Raw genomic sequence first — 18,042 nt, forward strand, 5'->3', positions numbered from 1 at the left:
AGATGTTAAACCCCAAGTTTAACAATTCTCACTTTCCCCTCAAAATAACTACCACAGTACTATGAATATGTCTATGCAACTCTATAGCTTTAGGAGGGGAGATGAATAATTGGAGGAGGATAACATACATATGTATCTTCACTGCAACACTCAGCTGTAACTTCAAAGGGAAAATTATTTTTAAGGTCTATCTTACACCAAAGTTAAATTATTTTAAACACTTCGCTAGCAGTGGCTAAAATTTAGTCTACACAGACTGTCAATCCAAGTGGATGACAAACAGACCTGTTTCCATCTTAAGAGCTCCTAGAGCAGCTCATGGTCAAGTAAATCATATTTATAAAATAATTTATAAATTAATAAAATAGAATTCCATGAATGAATAATTACCTCGGGTGGTGAGGCAATGTGTTATATGGGCAGCGTTACCAAATACTAACACTTTGGTGTATTTGCCACAGAAAGTCTTCTCTCATATTGTTTGAAATCCACAGCAGAATTAGGAATGCTTCTCTGTGTCTATTTCATGCAGTAATGAAATGACAGTATAGAAAGAATTAATTTCATTTAGAAAATACCTTAAAAATGGAAAAAGATATAGAGAAAATTTCCTCTGTTTGCACGGTGACTTAGAGGAAGATAGAGGCGGTGTCACCTGTCAGTGGATTTTCTCTCTAAGCATATTATTTAGCACTAAAATGCACCATTGCATGTCATGTTCAGGCTTTCATAGCTTATCTTTTTTTAAATTTGCATGTCATTTGTTTCTTTTGACATGTGAAGCTTACAAGAATACTTATTCCTATACAGATCACTCATCTGTCAAATATGTACACATATCATCATTAGATGATACTCCGGGTTTATAAAATAAGGCAATGGGTTTTTCAGGTGTGTGTGACACAAATCTGTCCTGCTAATTTATAGTCACTTTGACATATTGTTGCTTCTAAATTTTTTAAAAAGTAAATAATTGTTGCCTTTTAATCTACAAAATTGGCCTATTTTCTGATTTTCATAATCTTTTACATAAATAAACATGTAGAAATTAGGGAGTGTTTTTCAAATAGGTGCTTCTATTTCAAATAAAGCTATGGTTAAAACCCTTCCTGAAAATATAAATTAAGAGATAATAACTTTTATAGTCGTCTTTTGTTAGAAATTGTTATTTTTAAAAAGGCATACATGTTTCAGTACATTTTTATATAGCTCCAAGTTGGCAATCCAAAATTTTATACCAACTTAAACTGAATCAATTTCTTTCATTTTCTTACTTTTCTGTGTTTTTATTAGAAATTATAACTTTTAAAAAATCAGTCATTTTAGACCTCTGGTATGTCTAACTGATATGATTCTAATAAATTAAAAGGTTTTTTTCTGCCTAAAGTTGCAGATACAATTCATTTCATAGAACTTACTGAAAGTTTCAGAAGTACATAAATACTTTAGATTTTGTGGTTCCTCCTATAGCCATTTAACTGGCAATGCAGTTTCTGTATGTTTTCTTCAAATTAAGAATTTTTAAAATGTACTAGCAACATCTGTGTGTTTATCTCTGAGAATACTCACTATGTAATTATTTCTAAAAGGCACACATTATTACAATGCTTTATGTCATAATTGAACTAATTCCTCTATCCTATCCAAACCAGTAATTTTCAGTCATTATCCCAAAGGTGTTTATTTTGTCTTACTTTTCCATTTCTCAAAAATATAGGAAGTGTGTTTTTATTTCTATTTATTTTATATTAAAAGATATACACTATAAGATGATTATGTCTAGTCCACTATTACATAAACATGTGCAAATTGAATGTATATGATAAAGATAGTGAAATATTAAGACACTGCTAAATAAAACACGTACCATCTTTTAAAGTAATTCATTGTTTAGAATTTATATAGAATTTTAAATATATATAGTGTATTACCCAATATAAACATTCACATTTCTTACTGCCTACAGGCAATGGTTTCAGTTGCTTTGTGACTCTTTAAAAATTGGGACATGTACAAATTGCCAGATTTGAGCATTTTATTGTAGTTAATAAGAGAAGAGGTGTCTCTATAGCTTTTATTAAGGAGCGAAGAATGAACCTATAGTTTATTGTCCTATTAGAGGAAAATCCAAATATAAGTACCAAACCTCAAAAACTTTTTATTTTGCATTGGTTACAGCAATATTTAGGTGTACTCTGTTATACCTCTTCTTTTCATATTGATTATAAAAACAACCACAGTGTCTTTCCCACAAGGCACAGACATTCAGCATACAGAATTATGTCTGTGGATAAAACTGAGAAATTTCCAGATAGGCTCTTGCAGTGGAGGTGAAACTCCACACAGCCTCGGACAGACACACCAGGTTATTTTCTAACCATTGAGAGTATGGGTAGAAAGATAAATATACACATGTAATGTTCTTTCTTTTACTAACTACGTGTTGCACCTGTGCACACATAGATCTGATGACATCTGCTAACATAATAAATCTCAAGTGGTTTGTGATGTTATCAAAAGCCTGAGATGGTAGCATGGCTCACAGCCTTACCAACCCCAGGCAGTGGCCTTATTAAATCTCACAGGCTGCACAGAGACAGACTCATACTCAATCCGTACACCAACCAGGGGTTTTCAAGAGCAGATTAAAGTGATTTACAAAAAAAAAAAAAAAAAAAAAAACCAGAGTTGTGACTGAATATGTAAAAAGCTCTGCTCTCAGATTCAAGGGTAATAAATCAAGGTTTACTCCTAGCTTCGATAATAGTAATAATTGTTAACGCAATTGTGAAGTCTCAGTTTGAAGTAATAATCTTTTATGTTTTTAAGATTAGCTTCAATTAAATCTTCATATCTTGCTTACTCACTTTTATATAACTTTAGGATTTCAACCATAAAATTGTCCATAAAAAGAAACAATAAATTTGAATCAATTTCAGCTGTAATGATGACTAAATTGAGCAAAGAAAAAACAAGCGTTTTCTCAAATTTTCAAGATATTTTGTGCCATATGTAAGATTTCTGAAACAACAGAATTACTAAGGTACTTTTTAAAACATTTTCAGAAAAAAACAAAAAAAACAAAAAAACAGAGGCATCTGGCAATCCAGAAATTACTGAGGCAACAGGATACAAGAAAGCGCTAGACAGTCTACTGATCCTTACAGTGTACTCCTGGCAGGGGACCATCCTGCCTTTTGCTTAGTAGACCATTTAGAATAAGAAAGCCAATTTCACACCCCCTGCCTTCAAAACCTGTGGTCAGTCATCTTCAGTATCACAGGTTCCTGTTGGCATATCTAGAATATGTTGACGTTATTTCAAATTGTCCATTTCTTAATGGAGATCAGTAGTTGTAGTTCCTGTCTATGTTCCATAACTTAGAAATCCTGCGGCTGAAGCAGTAGAAGAATAATTTATTTCTTCTACAGACATGCATTGTATGCTTAGCATGGGTCCAGACTTGAGCTAGGTGCCCCATTCGAGGTTGGGTTGGCTTTGGAAGATCTCTGTGTTGATGAAACAAAGACCTTTGCTAATACTCTCCTCCACATTTGTTGAGAAAAGAGTAACCTTCACATGGCGTATTTTGGAACCTCCAAATAAACACATTAAATAACATCCCATGGTTTTCTGCTCACTTTATGGGAGGTTGATAAGTGTTTTTAGAGTGAAAAACCAAAAAAAAAAAAAAAAAAAATTAGGGAAAGGTCAGCTGTCCTTTGCAGCTCACCTCACCCACTAAAACAAAATGAAACCTGTAATATGTTCAGAAGCTAAACTAACAAAGCTGGGACATTTTTGATATCACTAGACTTCATGCTGTGGGAAAAAAAGCTTATGTACAAGCAACAGGAAGAAAAAGACGGAGAAAGAGGAGCAGTAGTAGGTGAGAAACTTCTGGCAGATAGTGCTGAGCTGTCATGCAGCTAACTTGTTAATGCCTTCTATCAATGTACTGTGTGACGATGCTCTATAAGCACATACACAGGTCAGGCAGAAACACAAGCTTCAGATACACCAACTATCACTACCTCCCCCTTTTCTCTTCAGTCTGGTGCCATCCTTAGTTATCAAAAGTATTTCTTTACCACTGCCATTTAATTTTTTTGTATACAAACAAGAGTAGAAATGCTTTAAATGAACTAGATTAAAAAAAAAAAAAAAAAGTACATCTACAGTCCCGTTACCTAAAAAGGTTTGGTTTTGCTTGAGTATATTATACTACTTGCCCGGATACAATCTTTGTGTGTGTGTAGTGCTGGAGCCTGAATACAGGACTTTCTGCACTGAGCATCATTCCTCCCCTAGTTTTGTTTAATTGACAGGCAAGAGCTAGATGCAGTGTCGTGCACCTATAATCCCAGCATTCAGGAGGCTGAGGAACAAGGCTCAATGAAAGTTCAAGGCCAGCTTGACCTACAGAGTGAGACCCTGTCTCAAAAACTCAGGGTCTGAAGTTCCTAGGCCGTGTTTGAACTTGGAATCATTCTTCCTCAGCCTCCCAAAGTGCTGGGATCACAGGTATGTACCCCATGTCCACCTTAATTACAGTCTTTTTTAATTATATGTGTCTATATGTATTTAATTTATTTGGTGCTGGGGATTGAACCCAGGACGTCAGACAAGCTAGCCCATCACTGAGCTGCGTCCCCAGCCCTAGTTGTATTTTTAAAGTGGATAGAATTTTGTTTGGTAACTTTTCCACTTAACCTGCTGTTGGCATTGCTTGTAGTGGTAAATATTCACAAAGCTGTAAAATGTGAAAGCTATCAGAAAGTTTGAAGACTTCTAGAAAAGAGATGAAAAAACAAAACTGGTGGCAACATCTTTTGTTTTCCTCTCCTGAATTGTTACTGTTAGGATTTACTGTCAGCATTTAAAAATAGGATGTTTTACTTTAAAAGTCTAGATATCTCGCTTTTCTTGAAACACTAGTAGGTGAGTAAATAATTGAAACATTTTATAAAACACCGGAGGCTGGCACAGAAAGGCTGCTGCCCATTGAGTCGCAGGAGTCCTCCTGTCTCCTGGTGCACTGTACTGTTCTACTTTCCTCGTGTAGGTTAGTCCTTGATCTATAGCAAATATTGTTTGCTTTAATATTCTTACAGATGAAAAATAAAAGCAGAAAGCTAAAGGGCTTGCAGTAGCCATGCCATTATCACAAATGAGGCCTTCTGTCTCTAAACAAGTGCCCTTAGTTTCACTTACTTCACTGTGCGTGTGTGTGTGCGTGTGTGTGTGTGTGTGTGTGTGTGTGTGTGTGTGTGTGTGTGTTGGTTTTGTGCACCAGGACCTCACCAGAGCTAACATAAGCATAAGCTTCTTTACTACCAACTAAAGGTCCTGAGATAGTCTCTCACCGCCTTTCACCCTCTAGTCATAAGTAACCTTTGATGTCCCCAAAGCAGAGGCCTGACCCCATAAATCCTAAATCCCCTCACAGTGACTCCTTTTTCCTATTAAAAACAAATAACAGAATGAAATGAGAGAAGATGATCACTTGTATGAAGTTAACATCAAATCTTCTCTAAGTGATAGTCTCTAATTAAAATTTTAAGTACTTTATATATTCTTATCTGATACACCTCACAGAGAGGTGACTGTATGTTGACATCCCAGTAGACAATCACCAGCCTAAAAAATATAAAAACATTCATCTTTATCCAGAGACCATATTTTCTGATCACTAAACCAAGTACAATCAGGGCTGGGGATTTAACTCAGGGCATAAGCACCTGCCTTGTAAGTGCGTGGTCCTGAGTTCAATCCTTGGTACCGATAAAAAAAAAAAAAAAAAAAAAAACCAAGTACAGCTAAAAAAGATTTTCTCTCATTGAATTTAAGATTTTGAAAAGCTGTGCAAAAAGTGTTTTAAAAGAATTATTCTGAGCTATGTTTTAATAAATGGTTCAAGTCTGAAGTGTGTAAGTCATGTTAGAGTGGCTGATTCATATATCCATGTGATACAAGTTTTACAAATTTGCCTAGAACACAGAATTTGATAACAATTAGTGCCATTCCATCATTCCTGTTGTTTGGGGATCAAAAGTCTTTATCAGAATGTATAAGACTCTTTCTGAAAGTGCTTTCTCCATAAATATTTCCTGGCTCTATCAGATTATTGTTGCAGTCCTCATTCTTCAAATGCAAAGAGACAATAAACAAGATTATAAGTGGTGGGGCTGGGATTTAGCTCAGCGGCACAAGTGCCTACCTTGCAAGCAGGCATTCGTGAGTTTGATCCCCGGTACTGATAAAAAGGAAAAAGACAAAAAAAAAAAAAAATGGTAAGTGGTCTGTGACAGTGACCAGACCCCAAGGCCCTTCTGAGTGCCACTGGGCCTAGCGAATAGTATTTCTTTGCAAGTACAAGTTATCAAGCAAGAGGTTCATCCTGGTTTCCTGGTGCTAAGGGAGACTGAGCTGCAGCTTGAGGTTTCTGGGAATAGCTTCTACCAAATTTACTCTTTTTTTTTTTTTTTCTTAAGTTTACTCTTTAGAAGTCTAGGAAACTTAATAGCATCTTGAGCAAGCACCCCTCTGTAAGCACTATGGAGTGGCTGCCCTATGCTCTGTGCTTCAGGAGGGACGGGAACAGTGGAGACAGGAACAGTGTGCCCTAAAGTCTACTTTGGGAAGAGGCTTAAAATGATAATCACTGAGAAAGCCTCAGAAATCATTGACACAGTGTTCATCAGTTGAAGGTGTTGCAACTACTCAACTAACACTGGAACAACTTATGCGCTCACAGAAGATATAGTATGAACAGAACAATAATACTTTAACATGGAGTAAAGAGATCTTGGGTGGGCATGGGAGAGGAGAATGAGGGGAGAGCTAATAAAAACAGAATTTGCATGCTGGGTTCTTTGGCTTGTTGGCGTGCTCAGTGAGGTTAGGAGCATGGTCAGAAAACCTGGAAAGTGTTTATCAAAAGAACAAGAAAGGACCAAGTAAAGCGTTTCTTACAGCATAGAGTCAATCATGGACATGTAAAGAGGAGAGCAGGTGGGAGCAGCCTCTGAGGGGAGGCGGCGTACTTTGGCAGCCCTACACCTCTCCTAGAAGCACTCTGCATGCTTAAATGCTGTCAGTGCTGTTTTCCTTTCCAAGCACGCTTAGGCTCACTTTCATGTTGTAACACTCACTAAGCACTTTCACTTGTTTAATCCTAACAACCCTTGACACATGTACAACATTGTCACCATTGTGCAGATGAGAAAGTTAGGGAAAGAAAGAGTAAATAACTCAGTCACAAGTGTTGGAGGCAATACGGTTCTAGATTTGAATGTAGACAATACGGTTCTAGATTCTTGGCTCAGAGCCATGAACAATACAACCTTTTTTCACCCCTGCACAACCTCCTCCTGTCCTCCACCCTTCAGAGTAGCATTACTGAATCTTGGAAGCTCTCCTTCTTTCTTTAGGGCCCAGAATTTCCTAATGGGGAGGCACAGTTAAGGGCAACCTTAGCACAACTATGTCACAGCTCCAAAGGCTAGTCAGGCTTACTAACTAAGGAGAAAAGGACCGCCTCCATTGTCTTGACCTGGGACTTTGGACCTTACTCAGTGCGTCCCACTTTCTGTGCTTTAAACTGTGATACATACAATGATACATATGTTGGGATATGGTGATACAGTTAAATATGACATAGCAATGAAAGGATAATCTATTTAATGTGCATACAGACAAATGCATATTATAAGCGTATAGCTATATGTGTTATCCATATCAGAATGATCCATATTAAGAAATGGACAATTACTGGTGATCTAGACACCACTTTCCATTTTCTGACAGTTTCTAAATATAACCAGTATCCTGATTTCTAACAGTGAATACTGATACTGCCTGTTATTGAACTTTATGTATAAGGAGACGTGTACAATATTACTTCTTTATGCCTGAATTTTTCTTTTCTTTCTTTCTTTTTTTTTGGGGGGGGGCGCATTTCATGGAGGATTCCTTATTGCTGTTACTAATAATGTTAAGTTTTCAAAAATTTCGCATTGCATATAGAATTCTGTTATATGCATATCACACAATTTATCTGTTCCATATTTGAAAAGCCCCTGGAAACTTTCTATTTTGGGGCCAATATAATAATGGTATGAACATTTTTCTACCTGTTTTCTGGTATACAAATGTATGTATTCTCTTAAGGGAGCATCCTATGGAGTAGAATTTCTGGATTATGAAGTATGCCAATGGTCTGTTTTAGTAGACAATGCCTAATAGATTTCTGAAGTAGCTGTGTTAATTTATACACCCGCCAGCAAAAAGAGTAGGAGTTGTTTCCTATCTTCACAAGACTTTGCATAATCGGACTTCTTGTTTCTTGTGTATAATTGTATCTTAGCGTAGTTTTAGTTTGCAGGATTAATAATGTCAAATGCCTAGTCATCTGCTTATTGGCCTTTTAGGTATCCTCCTTTGTAAATATCTTTTCAAATATTTTACCTATCTTTATTTGCTCCTGTATTTTTTTTTACTTGACTTGTGAGGGTTCTGGTATACTCAAGATATTAACACTTTGCCAATTATATTTATTGCAGACTTCTCACTTTGGAGCTTATGATTTATTTACTTTCTTGTTTATTTTCTTATCTATGTAAATATATATATACTCATGTATATAATATTTTTTGTGAGACTGATAATTGAGCCCAGTGCCCTCCCATTGAGTTATCCCCAGTCTTCATTTTTTAAATATATTTTTTGAGACAGGATCTCACAAGTTGCCCAGGCTAGACATGAACTTGAGATCTTCCTGCTTCAGCCTACCAGAGTAAAGGGATGCAGTTTTATTCTTTAAACGTATTAATTTTGTGTGTGTTTTCCAAAGGATTATTGAAATACAATTGCCATACAATACCCTACACAGGCTTAAAGTGTATAATTTGTTAAGTTTTGACATACTATACACCAGTGAAACCATTACCAAAGTCGTTATGGTATATTCTTATTATATATTTTTCTTGATAAATCTCTTTCATCCTCTTCTTCTGAAACCAATGATCTGCTTTCTACCATTATAGCATGGCTTGCATTTTCTAAACTTTTATGTAAATGACATTACACAGCAGGGTTTTTTTTCTGGCTTCTAACTTTGAGCATAATAATTCTAATATTCATATATGTTGTGTGTATCAATCTTTCATTCATTTTTACTACTGAGTAATATTTTATTGCATGGTATAATATAGTTTATCTGTTCACCAGTTGTTGGGCAGCAGGTTGTTTCCAATTTGGGGCTACTGCAGGTAAGGTTGCTATGAACATTCATGTACAAGTCTTTGTATGGACATATGCTTTCAACTGTCTTGGGTAAGTGCCTAGGAATGGAATTTCTAGGCACACAGCAGGTGCCTGTCTAACTCTTTAGGACAATATTGAATTGTTTTCCAAAAACAGTTGTGCCTTTTTACAATCCCCTCAACAATGCATAAGGGTCCGTTGCTCCACATCCTTACTAGCACGTACATGCTTTCCCCTTTTGTCTAGCGTTCTAATAGGAATTTACTATGCCCAAGGGTTAATTTCATGTTGATTTTCCTAATGACTAACGCTGTTGAACGTCTTTTTATATATTTATTTGCCATTCTGATGTCTTCTTTGGTGAAATGTCCGTTGAAATCTTTTGCTTATTCTAAAAATTGCGTTGTTATCTTATTGTTGATTTTATAGAATCTTTTGTATGCTATGGCTGTAAAGCCTTCATATTTGATTTGCAATACTTTCTGTCAATCTGTGGTTTTTTGTTTTCAGTTTTCTAAGAATATCTTCTGAAGAGCAGATTTTTAAAATTTTGATGACATCAAAATTACAGATTTTGCTTTTGGTTTCTTAGCTATTTTACCTAAAGTAACATCACTAAGATTTTTCTGTTTCCTTTTGGAAGTTTTATTGGTTCATATTTTACATTGAAATCTATAATTTATTTTGAGTCAAATTTTGTATGTAATGCAAGGTGTAGATTAAAATTCATTATTTTTCCTATGAATATCCAGTTGTTCCAACAGTTCCAGTACCATCCACTGAGAAGAGTTTTCCCCCAATGAATTACCTCTATACCTTTATTGAGGTTCAGCTGTTCATTTACATGTGGATCTATCGCTGTATTTGCTATTCTGTTCCATTGATCTTTTTACCCACCTTGGTACCAGTGTCACACTGTCTTTGTTATCATAGAGATTATAACAAGTAGAGAGATCAGGTAGTATTATAGCTCTAAATTTTTACTTTTTGATATTAGTATTGTCTTTTGATAAACTTCTGGCATTGTTAGAACAAGTTTTCTCAAGAAACCTTGAATCTGCTCAGGCAGACATTACAACTTGGCTCTGGAAACAGAACCTGTGGGTTATAATTTCTTTATTCCTTAGGGCATAACAGTCATTTTCATTCAAATATGTTTAAGTGCATGAACCCCACAGGAAGTGGGGTTGTAGTAGTATTAGCCAAACAGTTGTCAACTATTACAGTAACTGACAGCCACTAACAATCTGACCTTTTTGGAAAAATACTCAACAGTCTGGCCTTTTGGAAGTGGGGAACCTAAGTGGCAGGAATGAAACAAGGAAGGAAAGAAGGAGGGAAGGGAGGAAGGGTGAGAGAGAGAGAGAGAGAGAGAGAGAGAGAGAGAGAGAGAGAGAGAGAGAGAGAGAGAAAGAGAGAGAGAGAGAGAGAGAGAGAGAGAAGAAACATTCCAAATGTTATAAGGCATTGTACTGGATATTTTTGCATACAGCAAATTATTTTTTTCTAAGGTGCTTGTAACTTGATTTCTAAATATATGGTGTAGAGTAGAGATCAACATCCCTTTTCTATAGTATTTTAGATAGGGCCAGTTTCATAGGCCTGAGCCTGTGCAGTGGTATAGGGCCTGAGCTTTGAAAATCTTAATACATTGGTTAAAGCTCTGCCATCGCTATATTGAAAGTTGAGAGTTTCTGGCTTTGTTTTCAGATTTTTAAAATAAGAGGTCCTGGATTTTCATTGTAACCAAGGCTTTAAGTAGCTCGTCCAAATTTTAGGCCTTACAGACTAGACAGTCTCTCTTTTAACTTATCAATTCTGCCATTTTACACAAAAGACACCAAAAGCAGTATATGAACAATGAGATTGACTGCACTTTGATAACATTTCAGTTGTGAAATTTGAATTTTATATAATTTTGAAATATAAAATAATGTTGTTCTTCTTTTGTTTTGATGGTTGTTTTTTCTCAACCAACTAAAACTTTAAGAACCATTCCCAGCTCTCAAGCTGTACAGTTAGTAGGTCCTATTTGACCTGTGGATGAAAGTTTTAGCACTATCCAGGGGAAACTCCTGCATGTGTGCAGCAGGTAACATGTACTGGAAGTCCTCAGCAGAATTTTCATAAATGCTCCAAAGGAGACATAACCAAAAGTTCCCTCAACAATAAAGAATACACTGTGCAACATATGGTTAAGCAAGTCATAAAGAAATACATGCAGTATGATTTTGTTTACATGAAGTTCTAAAAAAGCATAGACAGGGCTGGGGATTTAGCTCAGCGGCATAAGCACCTGCCTTGCAAGCAGGCAGTCAAGAGTTCGATCCCAGGTACTGATAAAAAGGAAAAAGACAAAAAAAAAAAAAAAAAAAAAAAAAAGCATAGAGAACTGCTGAGATCACAATAGAAAATACAGTAAAAGAAATAATTGTAAGAGAAATCCTAGTAAGTGTTGCCTCTCTGTCAGGAAGTTGATGGGGAGGGGCTTCTGGCTCCTAGCAACATTGTATTCTTACAGGAGTCTCAGTACAAGGTGTTTGTTCTATATTTATTCTTTCAATTACATACTTCATGCACAGTCAGAAGTGCACATCACATCATTGTTAAGTTTCAGTCCCCTCCAGCTTTTAAACCTGAGTAGATATTTGGAGCTGGACTGGAGTGGGAAAAGACACAAGTTTGGGCCACATGTTTCTGACTTTCTAAATCTCCTCTAATGTCATTTTGAAGACCTTTGGCATCCATCTCGCCCTGAGCTTCACATTTCTCAAGTACGATCTGGCTTTTATACATCCAACTGTTTTTCTTTTCAGTTTACTTCTGTCTCACATACTGGTACTCTTTGCCAAATTCCCTCAAGGTCAAATTTTCGTTGGTATATATTTCACTGTCTTTGAGCCTTTCTTGTTTGCAAATTCTATTTTTCCTAATTTCAACATATAATTATAAATAATTCAAAAATACAGAACTGGACAGTGAATATGTGTACTGATAACTTTCTCTCTATTCCTCTGCAGCACTTATTCTCTTTTAAATATTTTTACTCTTTGACCTTCCATGTATGGCTATATGTCGCTTTTAACCTTGACATGGCTAAATTGAAAAAGGAAAAGAAAATTGTACAATTATGGTTGGAGAGGATGTGAGCTCAAGAGTTTGAACACCTACTCAGCCTATCATCTGTGTGTTCATACTACCTGGCCTAACCTCTCTGAGGGTTTTTTCATTAATAGACATGATAAATACTGACTGCTAGCAAGAGTCGCTATGGGAATTATATATATAAAGTTTAAACAAGAAAATTGGGACATGCAACTGCTCAACACCGGGAACCGCTGTGTGACCGACTTGTCCTGGGCATGAGTTGATTTGAATTCCCTTTCTTTTTCCTTCCCTCTTTCTCCCCCTCCTTCCTTTTCCTTCTTCCTTCTCCTTTCTTCCTCTACCCTCCTTCTCTTCCTCCACCCCTCCTGTCTTCCTCTTTCTTGCTTCCTGAGTACTTGTGAGGTTTTCTGTCAACTTTCACTTTATGTGGTAACTCAGCAAGCAACTGAATAGAGAAAAGAAGAGTGAGCAGGTTAAGGGCTGGAAAAGTCATCCGTGGAAAGATTCTGAGGACAAAGAACAGATCACTCTCTTTATTTTATCTGGCCGTCTTTTTATACTTCTCATTTACCCTTGAACTCAGGTCTGTTTGCATCTAGAAATTTAAGATCCACAGCAAAGGCCTCTGTCAGAATCTACACAAGGCCTAGCAGGAATGCTTCATGATTTCAGGGCTAAAATGACTCTCATGAACACTAGTTACAGCACTGTCCCGCATAATGCAAGCACTCAATAAATGTTGAATACTATTACTGTTACTGCTGTTGCTACGATTATTATTGTTATTCAGACCAACATCCCAGAGCGTGCAATAGGACTTGTAAGGCTATTAGTATCCATGTGTGCTCAACACACACCAAGCTACAATGTTTGTTTCTTTTAGCATTTCCCAGTTCCACTGTCATTTTCTCCCCTCAAACATTTCATTCTGTCTTTTCCAGAGCAAACATCATCATAATCACTTCTTGTTCACATCTTTGATATCCCCTTGGCTCTTGCCATTCTCACTGGTAGAAGCAACACCTCTGAATTTACTACCATCTGCAAATATCATTAGCTATTGTTTATTCCCTCTCCCTCATTATTAATGAAGATGTTAATTAAGACCAGAACTAACACTGACCCCAGCAGCAATTCACTAGACATTTATCCAACTGGATAAACTTCTGTTAGTCATTACCCGCTGCTCATAGACATTACCACTACTCGTCCCCTTCATCTGCTAATTTGTAAGAGACTGGGAGAGAGAATTAAGGAAGCCCAGGATTATTTAAAAATTAATGCTCTGATACTTAGGGTTTGGGGAGAGGGATTTGGTGAAATATCAGAAGGACTCTTGTCAGTAGTATGCATGAGTAAGTGAGCCAGTATCCAAAAATATTTGGTAATTGCCTGGATAAGCTTATGAGTTTCTGAACATTTAGCAATGTGCAGTAAGACTAGAGTGTACCAGCACAAATTGTAGTTTTCAGACCAGCCACTTATTTTATGGGTGATTAAACTATGGCCCAAAGAGGTCACCTCCCTAGTTAGTATATACCTCAATTGGGACTTGGGACTCTTAACTTTAAGTCCTATGCTCTTCGTGAGAATTCAGAAGCAAACCTGGCTTCACAAGATTCTATTCTAACATCCTTAGATCTGCCTATGAACTCCTAAACTTGTTGAGCACGGTGTTCACCGATTTCATCTTTTTGTCCCTGGGGAGCCATGTCCCCTAGTAAGAGTTCATTACATACCAAGTAAGGGAACAATCATTATGTACCACAATGCACTGCTTTCATGACCTATAAATTAGTAGATAGTTCCAACCCTAGCTAAACATTAGAATCACTTATGGGAGCTTTAAAAAATACCAGTGCCCACCCCATCTCCCCAGAGATTCTGATTTAATTGGATTGACGAAAGGACCAGGCACTGGTAGTATTTTAAAGCTCCCCAGGTAATTCTAATGTACAGATGGGGTTGAGTGCTACCTCAGAGGATAAGGTATTTTTCCAAGGATTCCTAAATGGAGAAGTTTCTTGTTCTGCAGAAAAGATCAGCACAGAACTGCTGTAACTTAGCAATTAGAAGCAAACTTCTCTTGAGCAGGACACTGACTGCTTCCTGGAACTTTGCCTATTTATAATGTAGATTGTATTGTTGGCTCAGAATGACATGGTTCAGGATGCATTGATCTGGTGGTGGTATTTATACCTGGCATGTTTTGGCAAACTTTAGCTCTGTAGGCAGAATGTCAATTTAAGAATAGTGCCACCTATCAAGTGTTTCAGAAGTGAGTTGCTACCTTAGTATAAAAAGTGGCCTAGTAGCCGGGCATGGTGGCTCATGCCTGTAATCCCAGCACTCTGGAGGCTGAGGTAGGAGGATCGTTGCGAGTTCGAGACCAGCCTGGGCTACAAAGTGAGCTCAAGGCCAGCCTGAACTACATAGCGAGACCCCGTCTCAAAAAGACCAAAAAAAAAAAAAAAAAAAAAAAAAAAAAAAAAAAAAGAAATTGGCCAACTAGAAGCAAAGTCAAGCAAAGAGCAGAGGAGTAGGTGGTGTGCGTGTGTGTGTGTGTGTGTGTGTGTGTGTGTGTTGTGTGTGTGTGTGTGTGTGTGTGTGTGTGTGTGTGTGTAAGGTAGTGAGTTTTCAAGACATTAATGCCCTCCAAACTCATGGCAGTACCAAGTACTTTCTTGCCACTAGTATGGCAATGAAACTAGTAGATGTAGACCATAGGTCAAAGACAAAACAATAAAAATAACCTCAGGCTTCTTCCTGGAGAAGACCCCCCTAAATAGGAAAGACAAAGCTTTGAAAGGCTTCAGAAGCTACTAGTCTTCTGACATTGCAGTTCATAGGCTTCTGCATTTCACAGGAACGTAGATAAAGGGCCTAAGCACCTACTGGCATGGATGCTTTCAAAACGGGAATTAGAGAGTTCGTGTTTGGTTTTTACAGGTTGTTCATTGCCCAAGGATATCTGATGCATGTGTAGCTGAGATCGGAACTGATTCCCAAGGAGAATGGACAGCTCTATTTACAGTTCACAGAAAAGTGGCACATGGAAGCTGGAATGCCTGAAAAAGGGAAAAGATGAAACACATTCCCATATCCATGTCCTCTAAGTGTAGAGGGTTTCAGTGAAAACAGAGAAGCAGAGAGAAGAGCAAGATGATCAGAAGTGCTGAGGAGGAACCTGAGGGATTTTGCCCCTTCTGACATCTGCTGCAATATCAATCCTCTTCATGGTTGTTAAGGCCATGATAAAACAGGAAAACAGCACCGGAAGCCAGGGAAGCGTGGACATGGAATGATCTGCAGAGCAGACAATAAGACCGGTGACAAGAGGAAGTCAGAGGTACTTTTATGTGTTCATTCACCTAACAAATGGAACTGGGGGCCCTCACTATGGCTCACAGCCTTGTTCAGTTCTGGTTCAACTTCAGAGGAAGACAAAGAGCGAGAAGGAGAGAAGGACTCAGCACCGGCAGGCCAGGCCAGGTGCTCCTAGCCAGTGAGTGCTTCCAGATGCACTGATAGGTCCTCCACAACACTGCTTGAGAAACATAGCTTAGCCAGCTAGCCAGAGACTGCTTTGGAGGCAAAAAGAAAAGGAAAAAAGAAAAGAAAATCAGTCATTTTGACAAGGTCAAAATACCAAGAAAACAGCATTCCCAATTGGGAAGTTGTGGGTCAGCACCAGAGTTCATTGAACATGCTCTTTGCTTCTCCTTTCTTAGGCTTTCAGCTGCAAGGAGATTCTATGTCCTGGAGGACTGTTAACACTGTATGCATCTGTGTGTCTGAGTGTGTGCACATGCTGTGTGTGTGTGTGTGTGTGTGTGTGTGTGTGTGTGTAAGTGGTTGGATACTGGGTAAGGTTGATTTTAAATAAGGGTCTTCTCTCTCTTGACTTTTGAAAAGTTTGGAAACTACAGGAGAGAATGAAATAATAGAGATAAATAAGTCATCTAAGAACAAACTATCCCAGGCAGTGTATGGGCATAGAAGGAATAGGCTTCCATTTGGCCCAAAATATCAGAATTTGGGGGTCAGAAAGCAACAATGTTTCCCTTAGGATTTGAAATTAGGGTACTTTGGAAGACTTGGCCTTTGGTTGCACTTTTGGAAAGTTTGAGGAGAAAGCCAGTGAAGTGAGGACAGGGAAAGGAGAAATGAAGGGAAGGACCAAAAAGGGGGAAGAGATTCATTTACTGTACACCAGCTGCGTGTCACATTTTGCTCTTGGCTTTTCCATGTATACAAATGCCACTTAATCTTTTGAACACCACTGTTTGAGAGGGGTAGGCCTGCCCATATTTGCCTAGCCAGTAAGCAGCTGGTTGTATTCCAGTCACATGTGTCTGATTTCAAACTTCATTTTCTTCTGAGTTGTCATCACCAACTAAATACACATGCATAAACAAGTATATATGTATATGTGTGATTTAAAAAATGTTAGTGGTGCTGGGGAAACTTCTATATTGTAGATATGGATCTTCTATATTGTAGATATGGACTGTAACACTGAACTCCGTGTCCAGCCCCATACAATGCGAGTGTTACTATTTCCCATGTCTCCAAGCAACCAAACAAGAGTAAATTTCCTATTTCTGTTTTTATACTCTTTGTGGGCTAAATGATTCTTTTCCCTTTAGGGTTGTCCATGGTGGATTTTCATCTGTATATTAAAGAAGAAAGCTGGAAAAGAAGGGAGGAGGCCAAGGGAAATAATCTGTCCTGGTCCTGTTGTCTACTGAGCATGGCTTGCATGCATGTGTGTATATGCCAGTGTCATCATTTTGACAACCCTATGCTACCTAACTATGGGAATTCTCAGATCTGCTTTAGGTGAACAGTTTAGCATTGTTTTTCCCACAATTTCTAAGTCAAAATTTCTCCTTTGCTGCGAGACCAGAGATCCCTAGAACATACTGCTTTCTGGTCTTGAGAGAAGCCATTCTATGCTCTAAAAGGAACTGAAGATCTCTCTCTCTCTTGCCAGGAGACCCTAACTCCCATTTGTCTGTCAGAGGAGAGGGTCACGGGCTGGATATGGGAAGGCTGGTGACCCAGGCTGCAGCCTCCCTCCCCTGGGCACTCAGCTCAGCCCTGCTTCCATGCACAGTGCATGAGGGATACCGCCAAGCTTTCCCTAGAGCAGGCGCAGATGCCTCAGGAGGGATGCTGTCACAAAGGGTTTATTTGAAAAAAAAAAAGTGTAAAAGGGATGAGGCTGTTGGCAGGGTTGCTAGCTCCATGCTCTAGCCTCTGCGGACTGCAGCCACGATGCACGGATTCTTTCCCATTTCCATTTCTTAATTTCCACAACTTGAGACTCACTCTCTAAAGAAAAGCAACCCCCAAGCAGAAATGTTTGTATGTTTTATTAAAGTTTAGAGAGGAGGGGAAAAAAAAGAAAGAAAAAGACTGGATTTGCAGGAAAGAAGGGGGGGCGGTGGTGGAAAGAGGAAAAGAGAGAGAGTGAGAGAAAGAGAAGCAGGCATGCAAGTCCCAGGCAGTGCCAAGAAGTGGAGAAAGGGCTGCTTGGGGACTTGGGGAGGGGGTGTGTGCCAGAAGCCTTAGAGAAAAGGAGCAAAGAGCTGAACCAGAGCAATGGTTAAAAACTGAAGTACAAATGGATTTCAGGATCTCCTTGGTAAAGCCTGCTGCAAA

At 38.1% G+C, this 18,042-nt stretch overlaps 1 protein-coding gene across 6 annotated transcripts in view; it reads right to left on the reverse strand.

Annotated features, from left to right (window-relative positions):
* The window catches only part of Nfib (nuclear factor I B), a 426,445-nt gene that overhangs the window by 223,149 nt on the left and 185,254 nt on the right, over positions 1-18,042 (reverse strand). The window lies entirely within an intron of this gene.

Source organism: Cavia porcellus, unplaced genomic scaffold, assembly GCF_034190915.1.
Source record: "Cavia porcellus strain 051 isolate PalLab524CR breed Dunkin Hartley unplaced genomic scaffold, mCavPor4.1 scaffold_1, whole genome shotgun sequence".
In the NCBI taxonomy this organism is placed as follows: domain Eukaryota; kingdom Metazoa; phylum Chordata; class Mammalia; order Rodentia; family Caviidae; genus Cavia; species Cavia porcellus.